Genomic DNA, 21,044 nt, shown 5'->3' on the forward strand with positions numbered 1-21,044 from the left:
TACATGTGAGGAATGAGAGAGAAAACCAAAAGCCCTGGCAAAGGGATGAACGCCCCAGGGAAAGCCTTGCTGGGGTTCTACTATATTCTACTCTGCTTTGAGAGGGCAGCCAATTTCCATAGAGGGACAGAGGGAGACAGAGAGACAGATAGACCGAGACAGAGAAAACAGAAGCAAGAAAGGAGGGGGGCCTGGGGCTGTGAGTGTCAAATAAAAGCTACAAAGGAATGGAGGTTTCTGAGCTCTGAAAATGCACCAAGCAAGGAAAGAAGGCTCCATCTTAAGACCGTGGTCACCCCTGGGGTGGGTGAGTCCCCAACCCATTTGGGCCTTGGTTGTGCCCAGATGGGGAGACCTCAGGAGGGAAGGAGGAGGTGGTTTGGGCTGGCCCGAGGTAAAAATGGCAGATTTATAAATATGATGGGCTCAGCTCCCCACCACTTCCCAGGCAGAGTGGCTGGGACCAGCCTCTCTGCTCTCCCCAGTCTCACTCCCTCTAGGCTCCACAGGGCCCCTGGAGGCTGCCTTCTCCTTTGGTTCAGCTGCCCGATTTCCCTGGAGAGGAGGTTGCAGAGGGGGGCTGCCAGTCCTCACATCCCCAGGTGCCTACTCTCCCCCCCACCCCCCCCCCCCACACTGCCCCTGCACACGTGGCCCCTGGCCGTGTGGACACACCTGAGTCCAGGAACGACCCAAGCTGCAGGGAACCCAGCCCAGGCACGGAGGTAATTAGGCACGTCTTCTCTGCTCCTGAAGTAATGTTTGTCTTTCAAATTCTGCCAACCAAAATGGCTTGGGCTGTGATTTACCATCACAACGTTATGTCATACTTCCTTACTGCTTTTATGACCAAGAAAGACTCCAGGCACAGTAGCCATATTATGTCCTAGCAAACTCCTGCCTAAATTAAGTCACTATTTCTGGTCCCTGTCGCTGGTCAAAAATGACATCCAAGGGTAATTGCTGTTTTAGGGGCACATTTTAAGGCAAATGCAAAAAATAATGAATGTACCTATTTTTCGGACTGAAATTTGCATCCGTCTTTTTACCCTCTCCTGGCAAACATGTTTTATGTTTATTTAAACAGTCCTTAATAAAAATGTACAGCTGCAAAGCATCTTACTACTCAATGCTTTCTGGTTAAGAAAATTGCCCATAATCACAGTTGACTTTCCTATTCGTAACAGAATGTTATTTTTCATCGAAGTGTGGCTGCCGCCCAATGTGCAAACGTTACAAACGCAGTGGGAGGCTTATCTGAGGTTGCAAGCACTTCATTCATTCATTCCTTCAGTCAGTCAACAAACTTGTTTTGTGGACTTATTAGGTGGGGTTTTAGACCTTTTGGAGTAGAGGGAAGAGCATGTGCGGAGGCATGAGAGAGCATGGCAGGTCACTGACATGACAAGAGGAACCATTGTTAGCCACAGCTGAGGTGTCATGATTGGCTGTAAAGTGTTAATGTAAATAACTTGTTACTGATAGGAGTGACTGTACCAACATTGCTGACTGATTTACTGTAGTTATAAGTTGGAATGGATTCAAGGTTATCCTTCTAGTAACAGCGTCACTTGTGCCTGCTTGTGTTTCAGTATGTTTTAATGGGAGTTAGAGAAAGGGCCCGATTAATAGCTGGCGTGCCAAGAATTGTGTAGTCCCCAAGTACACCCATGGGAGTATGTGACACACGTGAATATCATCTGTCAGTTGTATCGCAGTTGAGAATTGGAGATGTGTGCTATCTGGGAGAGGAGAGAGATGAACCTGGGGAGGCGAGATGGGTAGGTGCAGCTTTTCAGAGCTGTAATACACACATTTTCATTTGGATTGCCCCCAAATTTTGCATAGCAGATTGTCATTGATGTCACAGAGCTACTGCTCATTTGTGAGGTTCCAGTATTTTCCTTGATACAGAGATGTGATCTTAATTAAAGTGGTGACTGTCAACCCATTCTTGCAAATTTAGCTTGTCTTGGAGAACCCATAATTAGACCTCTTGCAATCAACTACTTCTAGCACTGGCTGCATTGCATGTTGAGCTCCTTAGAAATGAGAAAGTGATCCCAGAGGCAGTTTCCAGGTTAGGTTTAATGGAGTGATTGTATTGGGGACCTCAGATGTCTTGGAAAACAGATGGAAATTCTCGGTAATGAGTCAAACTAGAAAAAGGAGCTTACTAGTAATGAACTTGATATGCTCTCTCTCTTAGGCATATGGAGAGCCGTTGGGGTACAGAGAAAGATGCCTATGTTGCCTTACTTTTCTGGACTTGACCAGAAAATATTAGGAATGATACATCATGTGATGTGCAAATAGAATAACTGATTGGCTTGGTGTTCTGATTGGAAGGGTACTCAAAATGTTTCCTTTTCCCTGAAAACACTCCCCCACTGGTGCTTGATTTTCTATTATTAGAAATTGTGGTGGAATCCTTTGTTTTAAAATTATGCTTTAGGGGAGTCTAGGTGGCTCAGTCCATGAAGCATCTGCCTGCGGCTCAGGTCATGATCCCGGAGTCCTGGGATCGAGCCCTGTGTCGGGTTCCCCACTCAGCAAGGAGTCTGCTTCTCCCTCTCCCCTACCCCCTCTCGTGCTCTCTCTCTCTCGAATAAATACATAAAATCTTTTAAAAAATTATGCTTTATTTCTATGCTTTGGGAAAAGGAGGGTAGTTCTTTTAAAAATAAGAAGCACATTCAGGAATGAACTGGAAACCTGCTAGGATTGTTGTTAAGAAAGCCAGTTGTGTGTAGATGCGACCTCAGTAATTAATCAGTGAGCATCTAGCCGCCAAATATCTGATGGGAGGGAGGAGGCCCTCTCCTTCGAGAGGGGGAAAATGACTCCCTTCTGATTGAAAAAGCACCATCCCAGACCTTCTTGCTGCTGACATGCAGATGTACATCTGGCTGTAATCTCTCACTCCCTGCTAGCTTTTGCCAAGCTGTGTGGAACAGAAATCCAGTTTCTCCCCCATGTAAAGAGACAGAGAGAAATTGAATAGTTAGATAGTTAAAATTCTGAGCACTGGCTAGGAGAAGGAACATGCCCAAAGCAATAAAAAGACTCTCACTTAAAAGCCGTGGTTGCAGAAAGATTCGAGCCGTTTAAACAACTGGCAGAGTTGATTGGGGTGAAGGGAGTAGGAGTCTCTGAGTTCTGGACAACACTTGATACTCCACAGACAAACCAAGAAATATTTAAATTGTGTTCAGTCTACTCCAGGTTGACGAGCAGGATAGAATCCATGCTTGATAAAATTTGAGGGGGTTTGTTTGCACATAGGTGTCCATGTTTCTATAAACCTGGCTCTAAATTTTATTCCACGTGGAGTTGTTTCAAATGCAGTTGTATTTATAAAGAATGAAAGCATCATTGAATGGGAAAATGTTCTGTTCTCTCTGAGCTGTCCAACTTAATGGGAGCCTATCATTCGCTCAGAGTCGTGGCAACTTACCCAAATTGCAAGACTAGCACAGGGGAGGAAGATAACTCCCTTTGAAGTTTTGTCTTCAAAACTCCATAACCCACAGTTCATAAGTGACAGCAAATCCCACAGTGCCTCAAGCTTTGGATTAAACACTGCAGCCTTCTTTAAAAATGAAAGTGTCCCTGGGAAGGTTAACATATAAAGTTACTAGTACCTTAATATGATGGTTCCCTAAACTGAGTGTTTATCAGAAGCATCTCATGCCACACCTTTCACTTAGAGCTTTCAAAATATAGGAATGTTCAGAGAAGAATATAGCAAGCATTGTGTTCTTGCCATGCAGAGTGGAAATACACTACCATATTTATTTTGTTTTCCATTTTTTAAAGATTTATTTATTTATTTGAGAGAGAGAGAATCTTTAAGCAGACTCTGTGCTGAATGTGGAGCCTAATGCGGGGCTCGATCCCACTGACCCTGAGATCATGCCCTGAGCGGAAACCAAGAGTTGGGCGCTTAACCGACTGAGCCACCCAGGCGCCCCTGTCTTCCAATTTTTTTTTTAATAAAAAGAGTAAAATACTTAAGGAAAAGTTGAAGTTCCCTTTATCTCCCACTTCCTGTCAACCCATTCTCAGCATTATTTCCTGAGATCTGTCCATGTAGGTCATCTCACTGCTGAACAGCAACCTCATAGTACAACCATGACACACTTAATTTACTCATTCCCCAGTTGATGGATATTTAGGTTGTTTCCAATTTTTTTACTAATAGTCCTACCAGTGGTCTACGTGTTCCCATGACACCATACCACTGGTAACTTTTGAGTTTTAATTTTTGCCAGTCTGACAAATATTTCCTTGAATACTAGTGAGGTTGAGCATCTTTTCATACATTTGTAGATCATTCTAGTTCCTTCTGTTTGTTTCCTGTTGGTATTCTTTGCTCATTTTTCTTTTGGGTTGGTTGCCTTTTCAAAATGTACTTATTGTGTATCTTTTGGATACGGTTTCTTTTTCAATTTTGTGTGTGGCAAATGTCTTCTCCCACTGTATGGCTTGTTTTTAACTTTATAGTGTCATTTTTTTTCCATAGACATTTTAATATTTAAAGCAGTCATATTTATCAGTCTTTTCTATTAAAATTTGTGAGTATGTATGCATGTGTGATTAATAAATTCTTCCTTACTCCAAGATCATAAAGGTATTCTATATTTGCATCAAAATGTTATAAAATTTTGTTGATCTCGGGGTCATGAGTTCGAGCCCCAGATTGAGTGTAGAGGTTACTTAAATAAATAAACTTAAAAAAATAACATTTAGATCTTTAATTCATTTTGAATTAATTCTTAGGTGGGATTTGAAGACATTATCTAATTTTATCTTTTCTCACATGGATAATTTTAATATTTATTGGATAGTCTATATCATATCTTTCATGATTTATATATTTTTTAAAGAGTTTGTTTTTTTTTTGAGAGAGAGAGCACACAATGAGCAGGGGTGGGGAGGGGCAGAGAGAGAGGGAGAAGCAAACTCCCCGCTGAGCAGGGAGCCCGATGCCAGGCTCGATCCCAGGACCCTGGGATCATGACCTGAGCTGAAAGCACATGCTTAACAGACTTAGACACCCAGGCACCCCTCTTCCATGTTTTATAATCAATGTCTGTCGTATGCCTACTTCCCACAGATCTATAGGAGTTATTTTTAGGCTCTTTTTCTATTCCACTGATCTATTTATCCATCTGCCAATATCACACTGTTTTAATTGCTATAACGTGATAAGTCTTGATAATCTGCCCTCCATTGCTCTTCTTCAAAATTGTTTTGTCTATTCTTGGTGCCTTACTCTTCAGCATAAACTTTAGGATCAGCTTGTTAAGATCCATTAAAAATCCTGTTGCAATTTTGATTGAACCTGAATTAAATTTATAGATCAATTTGAAGAGAATTGACATCTTGATGTTGAGTCTTCTCATACATGATCACTGTATATCTCTGCTTTTTGAGATTACCTTTTTGGAAAGTTTTTATTTCAGTGTAATTATGGATTCACGGGAAGATGGAAATGTAGTACAGAGACATCCCCTGTACTGTTCACCCATTTTCTCATAGTGGTTACATTTTGGTTTTTTTTACACAACTTTATTGAGGAACAATTGATATACGGAGAGCTGGACATAGTTAATGTGTACAATTTGATGAGTTTGAAGATATGCATATACCTGTGGAACTACCACCACAATCAGGTGATAAGCATATCCATTACCTCTCAAAGTTTCATCCTGCCCCTTTTTGTGGTTGTTGTTTTATGGCAAGAAACTTCACATGAGAGCTACCCCTTAACAAATTTTTAAGTGTAAAATGCTAAATTATTGACTATAGGCACAATGTTGTACTGCAGACTTCTAGAACTTATTTGTCTTGCCTAACTGAAACTTTATATCAGCAATTACGTCTTATATAACTAGAGTACAGTGTCAAAACCAGGGATTTGACACTGGCACAATGTTTGTGTATAGTTCTAAGCCTTTTTATCATGTGTACATTTGTATAGACACCATTGCAATCAAGATACAGAACTAGACTATCACCACAAAGATATCCCTCATGCTACCCCTTTATAGTTACACCCACCCTGTCTCTAACCCGCAGAAACCACTAATCTGTTCATCTCTACAACTTTGTCATTTTAAGAATGTTTTATAAATGGAATCATACAGGGGCGCCTGGGTGGCTCAGTTGGTTAAACATTTGCTTTCAGCTCAGGTCATGATCCCAGGGTCCTTGTCCCTCTCCCTCTGCTGGTCTCCCTGCTTGTGCTCTCTCTCTCTGTCAAATAAATAAATAAAATCTTTTTTAAAAAAATAAAAATAAATGGAATCATACAGTATGTGACCTTTTGAGAGTGTCTTTTTTTTATTCATCATAATTCCCTGGATATTCATCCAAGTTGTTATGTGTATCACTAGTTTTCTCCTTTTTATGGCCGAACATGAGTCCATGGTATGGACGTAGCACAGTTTTTTGAACCATTCACCTGTTGAGTGACATTTTGGACATCTCCATTTTTGATGTTTTCTGTTTGTTCTATCTTTTGTTTTCTGTTTTTATTTTTTTAATCTTCCTGTGGGTTACTTGAGCGTTTTTTAGAATTTCATTTTATCTATAGGTTTCCAAGAGTATCTCATTGTATAGCGATACTATACAGTATCTCCTGGTATAGAGATACTATACTATACGAAGATATTATACTAACTGATGTTAGTATAGCATCAGCTAGTAGAGCAAAATGTGAAAACTTTGCCTTCCTTTATGTCCCTTTACCTCCTCCCCAGTTTATAATTGTCTTAATATTTCCTCTACAGGTGCACCTGGGTGGCTCAGTTGGTTAAGAGTCTGACTTCAGCTCAGGTCATGATCTCAGGGTCCTGGGATTGAGCTCCGAGTCAGGCTCTGTGCTCAGCGGGGAGTCTGCTTCTCCCTCTCCCTCTGCCCCTGCCCCTGCTCATGCTCTCTCTTTATTTATAAATAAATAAAATCTTTTAAAAATATTTCCTCCACATATATTGATAAACATATTAGACAAAGTTTATTTTTTTTATTCAACCAGCAAACAATTTAGAAAACTCAAGAGAAGAAGGAAAGCCTAATGTATTTACCCTTATTTTTTGCTCTTTGCTCCTCTTTACTTCCTGATGTTCTAAGAGCCTTTTTTTTTTTTTTTTTTAGCCTTTCTTTATTTTTGGAGAACTTCCTTTAGCCATTCTTTAAGTGTTGGTGTACTAGTGACAAATTCTTTTAATTTTCCTTCATCTGAGAATGTCTTGATTTCCCTTTCATTTCTAAAGGATACTTTTGCTGGACAGAGAAGTCTGTGTTGGTGCTTCTTTTCTTTCATCACTTGAAAAACATTATGCCACTTTCTTGTGACCTCCACAGGTTCTGATGAGAAACCCACTGTCATTGGAATTGTTTTTCCTTGATAGGTAAAGGTATCATTTCTCTGCAGCTCTTTCAGGATTTTTTTCTTTGTTTTTAGTTTTCAGAAATTTGACTGTGTAGCTCAGCCTGGATTTCTTTGGGTTTATCCTCTTTGGGATCCACTACCCTTCTTGAATCTGTAGGTTTATGTCTTTTGCCAAATTGAGAAATTTTCAGCCAGTATTTCTTTGACTACTTTTTCAGCCCTGTTTTCTTTCTCTTCTCCTTCTGGGATTCTGATGCCATGAGTACTATATCTTTTGATACGATCCCATATGTTCCTAAGGCTCTGTTCATATTTTTTTGGTCTACTTTCGCTCTGTTGTTCATCCTGAGTAATTTCCATTTTTTTATCTTCAAGTTTACTACTTCTTTTTTTTGTCTCGTCCATTCTGCTATTGAGCCCATCCATTGAGTTTCTGGTTTTTGGTTTTTTTTTTAGCCCATCATTGAGTTTTTTATTTTGGTTATTTTTCTTTCTCAGTTCTGAAATTTCCATTTGGTTCTTCTTTATATCTTCTATTTCTTTGCTAAGGGTGTTTTACCCTTTGTTTTTATATTTGTAATTACTGGCTCAAACATTTTTATGATGGCTGCTTTAAAATCTTTGTTGGGTAATTCTAACACCTGTGTCATCTGTTTTGGCATCCACTGATTATTTTTTCTCATTCATGTTGAAATCTTCCTGGTTCTTGACAATGATTTTGATATTTTGATATTTTGGGTATATATTGTTATCGGTCATATATTGTTGAAATCTTCGGTTTTATCAGGCCTTCTCTGACAATGCTCCAGTGGAGGAAGAAGAGGTATAGCCTCATTACTGCCAGCTGGAGGTGGAAGTGTAGGCTCCCCACATAGTTACCACTTTCACTATGTGAGGAGGGACCTTGTTACAGTCCTGGCTGCCCATTCAGCCCCTCTCTGACAACACCCCAGGTGGGTGGTTGAGGTACCTCTTTACAGTCTAGGGAGGGTGAAGACCAGGCTCTCCACTCTGCCTTTGCTGGCATAAGCCAGAGTGGGATCACATTTTTTCCCCCTCTGTGTATTTAGCTGGAGTAGAGAACAGTTATTGTTAAAAGTTTTCTGTCTAAAAAAAAAAGTTTTCTGCCCTACTGCATTGCTCCTTTCCTGGTACTTTGGCTAGAGAGAGGAGGCTTTTGTTGGGACTTTTTTGGTCTGTCCTTGTTGGTGTTTTGGGGTTGCCAGTTTCTTCAGCACCCAGTCTGGGATAGATGAGGCCAGAAGAAAACAGAAGGAACCTACTGACATGTCTCCTCAGTTCCCAAGGTCCTTGGGCAGTCTGAGTCTTCTCTCCACCTATCAGAATCTTCTGATGTTTGTTTTCTACGTAACATGAAGTTTTTACCTATACTTAGTGGGACAAATAGGGAAAAGCGCTTCTACATCATCTTGTCCTGCAAGTGGAAGTACAAGGTCATCTTTTATGACTTCCAAAATGTTTCATAAAGGTCTTACACAAAGTTTGTGTATATGTATTTCTAGATCCTTGCTAAGAATATATATTTTGATTAGTATCATTCCTTTTTTAAAAATTACATATCCTGATTGGTTGTTTCTGGTATATTGAAATGATACTGATTTTTCATATTACTATATCCAGCACCCTTGTTGAATACTCTCAGTTTTAATGACTTGTAAATCCTATTGTATTTTATATGTCGGCAACTATATCATCTGCAAGTATGATCATTTTCTCTTTCTTTCCAATCCTTATATATCTTATTTCTTTTTCATATACTATTGTGTTTGCTGGGTCTTCGATTACAGTGTCAAATGCAAGCAGTAACGACAGGCATCCTCATCTTCTTTTTTCTGAGTTTTCAAGTAAATGCTTGTATTCTTTTATCATAAAGTATGATTCTCTTTTTTAAAGATTTATTTATTTTTGAGAGAGAGCGAGCGAGTGGGGGCAGGGCGGCAAAGGGAGAGGCGGAGAGAATCCCGAGTAGACTCCCTACTGAGCACAGAGCCCAACACAGGGCCGGATCTCACGACCCTGAGATCATGACCTGAACTGAAATCAAGAGTCAGATGCTCAACAGTCTGAGCCACCCAGGTGCCACATTAAGTATGATTATTGTAGATCTTTGGCTACTATGTAAAGAAAGGACTGTAGAAGGGCAACAGGGGAAACTGAAAGACGAGTTAGGAGGTTAATGCAGTAGCCTGGGTGAGAGGCTGGAGTGACCTGGATTAAGATGGTAGCAAATGAATGTAGCAAATATAGAGAGAAAGGGACATATTTGAACTATATTTTGGAGATAGACTTGAAAACATTTGAAAGGGGGCTGAGGGTAAAGAAAAGCGGAGAAATCAGATTGATGCTTTGTTTGGGGCCCAAATAACTGCATGGATGGCGATGCCATTTTCTGAAGTATAGAACACCGAGGTAGGAATATATTTTGGGGACAAAATTAAGGGTTTTCTTTGGGTTACATTAAATTTGAGATTCAATGATAGACATACAAGTGGATATTCTAAAAAGACCATTGGATAAGAGTCTAGAGCTCAAGAGGAGATATCAAAATTGTAGATATAAATAGCATATAGATACCGTTTAAAGCCATGGGATTGTATGAGATAATCTAGGGTGTAGTAAAGCTAGAAAAGAGGGCTAAGGACTTTAACATTTAGTGGTTAAGCAGAGAAAGGGAAGGTAGCAAAAGAGACAGAAGAAACAGCCAGCAAGATAGGAGTAAAACTAGGAATTTATCCTAGTAAGATGATTGAACAAACATGTAGAGATACACATGTACAAGTATACTCATCACACTATTTTTTATAATAACAGAAATTGGAAATAAATGTCTATAAGGAGATGATTAAATAAATTGTGGTGTATATATACTCTAGAATATACTAGGCAGACATTAAAAGGATGACATAAATCAATACTTACTGACGTATAGGGAGGTATACAACACATTATTCCACGCGAGAGCAGGTTACAAAATAGCATATATAGTTATGTGCCCATTAACGTAAAATTGTATGTGTGAATGTGTTTGTGTGTGTGTGTAAATAGGGCCATGTGGGTAGTTTTGTTTTTCTACTTTGTTTATTGATCATCCCGTGTGTCTAAAACAGTGTTTTAGCACGTAGCAGGCACTAATACATGTTTTTTTGAAAGAATGAGTGAACAAATGAATATTGAAAAATGCTCCCCAAAATGTTCCAAGTGGTTATCTCTAGGTCTTGTGATTAAGGGTATTTTATTTTCCTTTCTTTTACATTTTGTTTGGATTCTTTTACAATGAGCATACATTCTTTTTATCAGGAAGAAAATTCTTTTAATTTTTGAAACTACCTCCACCCTTGTTAGTTACCTATGACCTCGAAGTACCCCTGTTTGGCTGAATTCAGAGCAAAGCAGTGGCTTTGCCATTGTAAAGCCATATTTGGGCAGGAAGATCAGAATGATAGCAGAGAGATATGTTGGCTCTTGGAGAGCTGGAGGCAGGAAAAGTGAACTAGGAGGTGAAGACTGACAGGAGCCACAGGGAAGAAAGACTTGAGCCTTTCAGGAAAGAAAAGAGCAAAGCTGGGTTTTGCAGAGCAGAGCAGCATAGCACACGAAGCTGAGAATCCCTTGCAAAACCTGGCCTGGGGGGAAAGGAGCCTGTGGAACCAGAGAGCACAGTGAGTTTTGCAATCTAAATTCTTGACTCACAATTGTGGATGGATATAGGAGTTGATAAAAAAGCCACACTGTGGTTCCAAGATTGTGCTGCTTGGTATAGAAATACCTCATTCCCTTTGGTGGTGGCAGTGGAAAATGACAAAAGCCTTGTGTTTGAAGAAGTCCTTGGTTCTCTATTTCTTCTGAGGCTACAGGAGAAGCAAGTTGGATTATGTTCCTTGAATAACTGATTGGACCTGCTTTGGAATTCCCTGTGTGTGTGTTTGCCCAACCATGCTCTGTCCTCCCCTCCATTCCCCCACGTTAGCCTCTTGCTCCCCATCACCAGAACACACCTAGATTTCTCCAACATGGAAGCTTAATCTCCTGCTAGCATTTCTCCTGTACTGTATTATGCTAAGTGAGTGCTCATTTCCTTCCTGGCCTTGAGTTACAAAATGCTCTCTTCTGTTGCCCAAGTCTTGGAAAGTGCAGGCTCCAGGAAAAGGGTGGTGGTAGAGATAGTGTTGCCAGATAAAATACAGCATGCCCAGTTAAGTCTGAATTTCAGATAACCAATGAATTTCCAGGATAAGTATATCCCAGATAGTACATGGGACAGACTTATGCCAAAAAATTACTCATCCTTTATCTGTAATTCATTTTTTTTTTTTTTTTGCAAAATCTGGCAACCCTAGGTAGAGAAAAAACTCATCTTGTGATACATGCATTTTCCCAGTGTTTTTCATCCAAAATTTACCAGATGTTTCTTAGATGGATTTTCAATTTACAAAAGGGGAAATAACTAACTTATTACATCAAAATTAGACTGCAAATTAATACTGGAGCTGAAATTTTAAGTTTTCAACTTCTCCAACACATGATTTAATTCAGTGATCTCTACATCAGTAATTTATTGGCTAGAAGGAAGCAGGAATAGAGTTATCAGAAAGGCGCATATTCCCGTGAAAAGCAAAATTTGAAAAGAATTTAGAGGCAATGACTCTTAAGATTTTAATTTCCTTTGGACTGTGGGTATGACTATGTTTAGTCTCTAAGGTAGTGTTTCTCAAAGTGTGGTCCCCGGACCACCTCCATCACAATCACCTGGGAAGCAGTCTGTAAAGACAGGCAGCAAGTAAAGCTAATTGATCCTGTCAAGGATTGAGCCTATGGTGTTTCCCTCACTGGCACCACAATCACTTCCTCCTTCATCTCCAGAGCTGTTATTTCATTCCACTAATAGCTTTTATCCGGAGGATGTCAATGACAGAGGGTTTGTGAGTTACTTTTAAGGTTTTATTTTTTTCCATTGGACATTACAAAAGCAAAATTGTGAAAAGGCAAAATCGAAGATGGATTTGACACCTCCCTGACACACCCTTGGATTAAGGAATCCAAAATAACTGTTAATTGTATGAGATGAGATGATCGTCCTGGCCTATATTAAATCACCAAATTTAATTTGATCTTGGAAGCTGAAGAAATCTCTATCACCTTCATCTTGCCTTGGTACCTAGCCATTCTATAAAATTGACTCCCTATGTCTCCTGGGCCTCCCTCCAAGAGAACTAATCATATCTTAATAATTGGTCCAGAATCACGGTGTAATTGCTCCAGGTCGGTATTGTACTCTGTCAGGTTGGAGAGCAGAAATTATTATCACGAATTAAAAAGAATGAGGTCAAGAGGTACAACTTGACTCTCAAAGCATCCCTAGGACATATGTATAACCAGACTGACTTTTTAAATTAAGGAATTACAATTATTCTCTGGTACAGCAAAGCAAAGCAAATGTGTTCCGTCAATCTGTCATTTCACATTTATAGCAAACAGTCTCACATTTGGTCAATTCCTTAATCACATGCTTATAAAAATAACAGAAATAGTTCAGTAACTCACCCCATGCTACTAAAATGCAAGTAACCCAAGATGGCTTGGCTGTGTTGTTCTCATCTCTTTTTTATCACCAGGGACTCGACTCTTCTTAGTTAGCCTTTATGTGCTGCCAGTTGATACTTGCCTAAATATTTCCTTCATACTCAGAACATTATAGTTCCTTTTTCAGGCTTCAAATATTTCCACCTAATTCTAGAAATACGTGAGGTACGCCTGAAACGCTGACAGCTGTAGCTCAGACCCAAAATAGTCAGGCCCACTCTAGAAGACACATTGAGCAAACAGAACCAGGAGTTTGAAGGTGACAGCTGAACAGGCATCAATAGGAAACTGCCAGGTGCTCAGTTGATCCAGCTAGGGATGGGAACAGACAGATTCTATTTCTAGAAATAGTACAGAGGATGCCAACAAGTCATGGGATATACGTGATAGTGCAGATCTTCACTTCCATTTTGTGGGTAGCTTGAGAGGATGTCTCAGTAACCTTAAACTTGCTGTGAAAATGAACATGTCTAATGAATAATCTTTGACATTGACTCATTCAACTCCTATTATTTTCAAGTGACTTTGTTAGGCACTTTGAAGGAATATAAAAAAGTTTAGGACACAGTCTCTACTCACATGGAGTTTTCACACCAGTTGGGGAATCAAGACAAAAATGGGAAAGTCCTGTCTTATGAGGGGTTAGGTTCCTGGTGCAAAACATAATAATTTATAGACAAAATACCCCTCAAAAGTCCTTTGAAAGGGGCTACACTGAAGACAGAAATACCATTTTTTTAGTAAGTCCAACACAGGTTTGTTTTTATTATTTCCTCCAACATTATACCAGCTCACTCTTAAGTTGAGAACCAAGCCAGTTGGCTCTCATTTAGGGGCCATGTTGAATTTGTAAAGCACATACATTTAAGCATGAGACTCACTAGTGAGAGGCTCACAGGAACGAGCACCATGTGAAGGAACAGCAGATTCACATCTCCCAGTTTAAGTTAACTCCAGGGCAAAGCAAAATGGAATGATGGATAGAATTACCCACATGATTTCAATTGCGTTCTCCCTCTCTCTTTCTCCTTCTCTCCCTCTCTCCTTCTCCCCACCCTCTCCAAGTTTCTAAATATAGATGGATTCATATAAGAATGGTTTGCTTATATTGTACCTCTCTATGCCCATGTACCCAGATAAGAGAGGGCATGAGAAGGTAAGCTTCACCACTTTCTGAACCCCACCAAGCATCCAGTCCCTCATCCATAAAATGAAGATAACAATTGCATCTTCTGACAGGATCATTCTGCCGATCAAATGCAATGCTCACAAAATGTTTCACCTAGTACCTAGTAACATAAAAGCCTTAATAGTGCTTAACGTGTGTGTGTGTGTGTGTGTGTGTGTGTGTGTGTAATTGCTTTTATTTTTTCAGCTCTATTGAGGTATAATTGACAAGTAAAATCATAAGATATTTATTTATTTATTTTAGAAAGAGAGAGAGCAGGGGTCGGGGGAGGGATGGAGGGAGAGGGAGAGAATCTCAAGCAGACTCGACGCTGAGTGCGGAGCTCAATGCAGGTCTCCATCTCACGACCCTGAGATAATGACCTGAGCCGAAATCAAGAGTCAGACGCTTAACTGACTGAGCCACCCAGGGGCCCCAAATTGTAAGATATTTAAAGTATACATCACAGTGATTTGATATATATATACAGTATGAAAGGATTCCCATCATCTAGTTAATCAACACATCTATCACCTCAGATATTCATCTTTTTTGGTAGAACATTTAAGTTCTACTCTTGTAGCCAATTTCAATTATATGGTACATTGTTATCAACTATAGTCACTATGTTTTACATTACCTCCTCAGCCCTTATTCATCTTACAGCTGAAACTTGATATAACTTTTTACTAACCTCTCCCTATTTCTCCCACTGCCCCCAGCTCCTGATAACTACTTTTCTACTTTCTGTTTCTAAGAGTTTGACTTTCTTTTTTAAGATTCCACATATAAGTGATACCGTGCAGTATTTGTCTTTATTTGGCTTATTTCACCTAACGTAATGCCCTCAAGGTCCATCCATGTTGTCACAAATGGTAGGATTTTTCTCCTTTCTCATGGATGAATAATATCCTATTGTGTGTATCACATTACATTCTTTATATACATATATCATATATATTTATATATATAAAAATATATATATATACAATATATGTATATAAAGAAAATGTGATTATATATATTTTTCTTTATTCATTCATCCACCAGTGGATACTTAGGCTGTCTTCATATCTTGGCTATTGTGAATAATGGCTGCAATGAACATGGGAGTACAGATATCTCTTTGATATCCTGTTTTTATTTCCTTTAACTATATGCCCAGAAGTGGGATTGCTGGGTCATATGGTAGTTCTGTTCTTTGCTTTATATCCTTGCCAACACTTGTTATCTCATCTTTTTGATAATAGCTATTCTAACAGGTGTGAGGTGATATCTGATTATGGTTTTGATTTGCATTTCCCTGATGGTTAGTGATGTTGAGCACCTTTTCATGTACCTATTGGGCCATTTGTATGTCTTCTTTGGGAAAATGTCTATTCAGTTGCTCTGCCTGTTTTTTAAGTCAGATTGGTTGGGCGCCTGGGTGGCTCAGTTGGTTAAGCGACTGCCTTCGGCTCAGGTCATGATACTGGAGTCCCAGGATTGAGTCCTGCATTGGGCTCCCTGCTCAGCAGGGAGTCTGCTTCTCCCTCTGGCCCTCCCCTCTCTCATTCTCTCTCTCTCTCAAATAAATAAATAAAAATCTTTAAAAAAATAAATCAGATTGTTTTTTTTGCTATAGAGTTGTATGAGTTCTCTTTATATATTGGTTATTAACCCTTATCAGATATGATTTACAAAATTTTTCCCTCATTCAGTAGGTTGCATTTTCATTTTGTTGATGGTTTCCTTTGTTGTGCAAAAACTTTTTGGTTTGGTGTAGTCCCACTTACTCATTTTTGCTCTTGTTGCCTTTGCTTTTGGTGTCAAATCCAAAAATTCATTACCAAGACTGTTGTCAAGGAACTTTTTCTGTTTTCTTCTAGGAGTTTTACGGTTTCAGGTCTTATGTTCAGGTCTTTAATTTATTTTGAGTTGATTCTTGTGTATAGTGTAAGGGTCCAGTTTCATTATTTTGCATGTGGCTGTCCCGTTTTCCCAACACCATTTATTGAAGAGACTATCTTTTCCCCACTGTGTATTTTGGGCTCCTTTGTCATAAATTAATTGACCATATATGTATGAGTTTATTACTGGGTTCTCTTTTCTGTTCCATTGATCTATATGTCCTTTTTAATGCCAATACCATACTGGGTATGCATTTGTGTTAATAAAACCATAAAATTACCAAAAAAACCAAGATGCTGTCTATTCATTTTCTTCACTGCACAGGCTGGCATTGGATTTGGTGACTCTGATGGCCAGCTGGGCTGCTCTTTTCACAATGGCTTTGGGATTCTTAGAGGAGACACTGTGAGATAAGTAAGATTTTTTGCACATCAGCAGCACTTCAAACTCCTTGATGTTGTGTACTAGGAATTCTGGAAGCCACTGGGCAGCATATACTTTGTTTCCTTGTTGCTCCAGTAACCAAATGTTGGGTGTCAAGCTCTGGCCCTTGAATCTTCTGCACGCCCTATTGTCAGTGCCTCTGAGTTTCCACCAGTTTTGCTTTATTTTGACATATCGATCTGACTGGTGCCAGATGAATTTCTTGGTCCTCTTTTTAGTGATTTTGGGCTTCACCAGAGGTCTGAGGGCAGCCATGATGCTGTGTAGGAGATGGCTGCCATCTCAGCAGGCAGCACCAAGGAAGAGCCCATACTGTCTTAATAACTATAGTTATGTAACATAGTTTGGAATCAGGAAATGTGATGCCTCCAACTTTATTCTTTTTTTCTCAAGGTTGCTTTGGCTGTTCAGGGTCTTTTGTGGCTCCATACAAATTTTAAGATTGTTTTATTTTATTTTTGTGAAAAATGCCAGTAGAATTGTGATAGATATTGCACTGAATCTGTAGTATGGGTGTTTTAACAGTATTAATTTTTCTTATCTGTGAGCACAGAATATCTTTTTATTTATTAGTGTCTTCAGTTTCTTTCATCAGTGTCATAGTTTTCATTGTACAGATCTTTCACCTCCTTGGTTAAATTTATTCCTATGTATTTTATTCTTTTTGATGCAATTGCAAGCAGGATTCTTTTCTCAATTTCTCTTTCTGATAGTTCATTATTAGTATAGAGAAATGTAACAGATTTTTGAATATTGATTTTGTATCTTGCAACTTTACCGAATTTGTTTATTAGTTCTAACAGTTGCCTTGGGTAGAGTCTTTGGATTTTCCATGTATAATACCATGTCATCTGCAAATAGAGACAGTCTGACTTCCTCTTTTCCAATTTGGACGTCTTTTATTTCTTTTCCTTGCCTAATTGGTGTGGCTAGGACTTCCAGTACAATGATGAATGAAAGTGGTGAGAGTGAGCATCTTTGTCTTGTTCCTGATCTTAGAGGAAAAATTTTCAGCATTTTACATTGACTATGATGTTAGCTGTGGGCTTGTCATATGTGGCCTTTATTATGTTGAGGTACATTCCCTCTATACCTGTTTTTTTTTTATTTTTTTTTAAGATTTTATTTACTTGTCAGAAAGAGAGAGAGAGAGTGAGCACAAGTAGGGGTAACAGCAAGCAGAGGGAAAAGCAGGCTCCCTGCTGAGCAAAGAGCCTGTTGTGGGACTCAATCCCAGGACCCTGGGATCATGAACTGAACCGAAGGCAGATGCTTAACCAACTGAGCCACCCAGGCATCCCTATACCTGTTTTATTGAGACTTTTTTTTTTAAATCATGAATGGATGTTAAATTTTGTCAAATGTTTTTTCTGCATCTATTGAGATTATCATATGCATTTTATCCTTCATTTTGTTAATGTGGTGTATTGCATTGATTTATTTGTGGATGTTGAGCCATCCTTGTATCTCTGGAATAAACCCCACTTGATCATGGTGTATTATTATCCTTTTAATGTATTGTTGAATTCAGTTTGCTAATACTTTATTGAGGATTTTTACATTTATGTTCATCGGGAATATTGGCCTGTAATTTTTTTTCCCTCTAGTGTCTTTGTCTGGTTTGGTATCAGGATAATGCTGACCTCATAAAATGAGTCTAGAAGTGTTCCTTCCTCTTTTGTTTTTTGGAAGAGTCTGAGAAGGATTGGTATTAATTCTTTAAACTTTTGGTAGAATTCACCCCTGACACTATCTGGTCCTGGAGTTTTCTTTGTTAGGAGGGTTTTGATTATTGATTCCTTAACTAGTAATTGGTCTTTCAGATGTTCTCTTTCCTTGTGATTCAGTCTTTGCAGGTTGTATATTTCTAGGAATTTATTTATTTCTTCTAGGTTGTCTAGTTTGTCATCAAATAGTTACCCATTGTAGTCTTTTATGATCCTTTGCATTTCTGTGGTATCATTTCTAATGTTTCCTCTTTCATTTATAATTTTATTTATTTGAATCCTCTCTCCTTTTTCTTGGTAAGTCTAGCTAAAGGTTTGTCTGTTTTATTTACCTTTTTAAAAAACAGCTCTTAATTTCATAGATCTTTTCTATTGTCTTTTTAGTCTTTATTTCATTTATGTCTGCTCTGATTTTCGTTATTTCCTTCCTCCTGCTAACTTTGCACTTAGTTTGTTCTTCTTTTTCTAGTTCCTTGAGGTGTAAAGTTAGGTTGTTTATTTGAGATTTTCTTTTTTCTTAATGTAGGAATAAATCACCATAAATTCCCTCTTAGAATTACTTTTGCTGCATCCCATAATATACTACTGTTAATTGTTATAGCAAGTGGTTTATATGTGGCATATGAGATGAGAGAGACATGCCTTCTGTGTTGAGGAATTTCAGGGGAGGGAGACATAACTGGATGTGTACTGGCAGGGACAGGTCAAGGGTAAAGTGATTTTTGAACTTGACAAGGAATGGGTGACATTGGAGAATTGGAAGGGAGGAAGGAGTGAAGATGCAACACAGAGAAAGCCAAGGTGTGGACAAGGGGGGATGCTCAAGAGACCAGATATGAATGGAGGCAGGTAAGGAATCCTGTGTAGCAGAACATTAGGAGTTACTGTTGGAGAGGGAAGAAGGGGAGGTGGGGCCATATGACAGAAGGCCTTGAATGCCAGGCTGTGATTCTGGAGGAACTGTTTGAAATATTTTATGCAAGGGTGATGGGATGATAAAACTTACCTAAATATACTTTTCAAATGTAGTTCATCTGCCAAAGTCCAGCTTACAGCCACTTCCTATTGGAAGCCTTACTGGACCACTTCCCCTCTTGGATTTCGCTCTTCCTTTTCCAAATTCTGTTGACACTGATTGCTCTTCCCCTGCATAATTTTGACCTTGACCTTCTACTGTCTCATCTTGGGAGCTAGCTATGTTTTGTGTATGTGTGTCGTGTAGGGAAAGGCTATCTTTTCTCTGAAGATATAACCTTGCCTTTCACTTCCTCTTTCCCACACAGAGCTTAGCACAATGTGGGCTCTGAAGGAATCATTTTTTTTTAAGATTTTATTTATTTATTTGACAGAGAGAGAGAGACACAGTGAGAGAGGGAACACAAGCAGGGGGAGTGGGAGAGGGAGAAGCAGGCTTCCTGCTGAGCAGGGAGCCCGATGTGGGGCTCGATCCCAGGACCCTGGGATCATGACCTGAGCCGAAGGCAGACGCTTAACGACTGAGCCACCCAGGCGTCCCTGAAGGAATAATTTGAATTAACTCAGTGATTGATGATGGACATGCCTAACTGGAGTAGGAAAAACAAAGTGTCCCACAGGCAGGATGTGTACTGGCTCTGTGAGGAAAGTAGTAAAATTAAAGAAAGGTGGACAGGCCTCACTGTCCTAGGCTCATTCCCGAAGCCCCAGATTCAGGTTTTTTAAACATTTTTCTAAGTATCTTTGCCTAAGTTAGTTGGGACCTTCCAAGCCAAACAAAGGCTGGCTGGACTAACTGTTGTAATGGCTTCAGAGAATGGAGGGCTGGCCAGGAGGAGATGCCCCAAGTGCTGCCCAATGGGGGAGACCAGCTTCCTCACAGCCCAGAGAAGGAAGAAAAAGAACCTCTGTCTTTAATCACAGCTATTCAAGAAGCCAACTCTGCTGAGAGCAGCAGACTCTGGGAGAAAAAAAAATACAGTCTTTGCAAAGGAAACTTTTTTCCAACCTGAGGTCAAGCCCAGGAGTCAAACTGTAAAGGGACTGGGAGGGAGAGCCTGGGTATGAAATGAAACAAGAGAGCCTGTTACAGGCCTGATTCCAAGGAACCACATCTCCATGCCTGTCACAGTCCATCTTCCCAAACACCCATCAAATGAAAGAACCCATCTGTACAGATCTTCATTTGTTCAGTGTGGAAGCTCGATGCTTTTCTAATAGAAATCTGCATGTTATCCTGGTTTGCAAAAGCCTCTAAACACATCAGCAGAGGAAGTTATTTGAAATGGATTCTGGTTGGGACTTGTCTCCTTCCTCATGTTCACAGTGATATCATCATTGACAATTTAGAGACCTGATACCTGCTGCCCTTCCTGGGCCCCCATGCTGCTTTCTGGATTCCCAGCTGAAACTGTTTCCAGGGCTCCAAAATGACCCTTTCCTGGGCCTCCACCAATCAGAGCCCCAACCCTCAGCCCACCCATCTTGTCCAGATGTTGAGGAGAAAGCATTCTGATTTAACTAATGCACACTAAGGTGTAAGTGAGGTCATATACAAACTAGCCCAGGTGTGTTTGCATTTCCAGAAGGGCCATCATAAGGAACAGAATTCTAAACAGTCAAATTTCCAGTGTTATTTTGGGGCGTTGTGTGATGAGACAAGTCTTATTGGGCCAACTCAAATATACCACATGGGTAACCGCCTCAGCCACGTCTGATGCCATTCCCTTCTCTTGGAATGTTCTGGCCTCTTCTGTCTCTGTGTGTGTGTGTGTGTGTGTGTGTGTGTGTGTGTGTCTCAGCCCTGTTTTTCCTTCAGGGCTCAGCTCAAATCTTACCC

The 21,044-nt window shown here is 39.7% G+C and overlaps 1 protein-coding gene across 3 annotated transcripts in view; it reads left to right on the forward strand.

Annotated features, from left to right (window-relative positions):
* PABIR2 (PABIR family member 2) overlaps positions 1-21,044 on the forward strand; it is a 205,144-nt gene that overhangs the window by 75,264 nt on the left and 108,836 nt on the right. The gene's annotated exons all lie outside the window — the stretch shown is intronic.

This window comes from Callorhinus ursinus, unplaced genomic scaffold (assembly GCF_003265705.2).
Source record: "Callorhinus ursinus isolate GAN/ISIS: 27379988/994484 unplaced genomic scaffold, GSC_fseal_2.0 scaffold33, whole genome shotgun sequence".
NCBI lineage: Eukaryota > Metazoa > Chordata > Mammalia > Carnivora > Otariidae > Callorhinus > Callorhinus ursinus.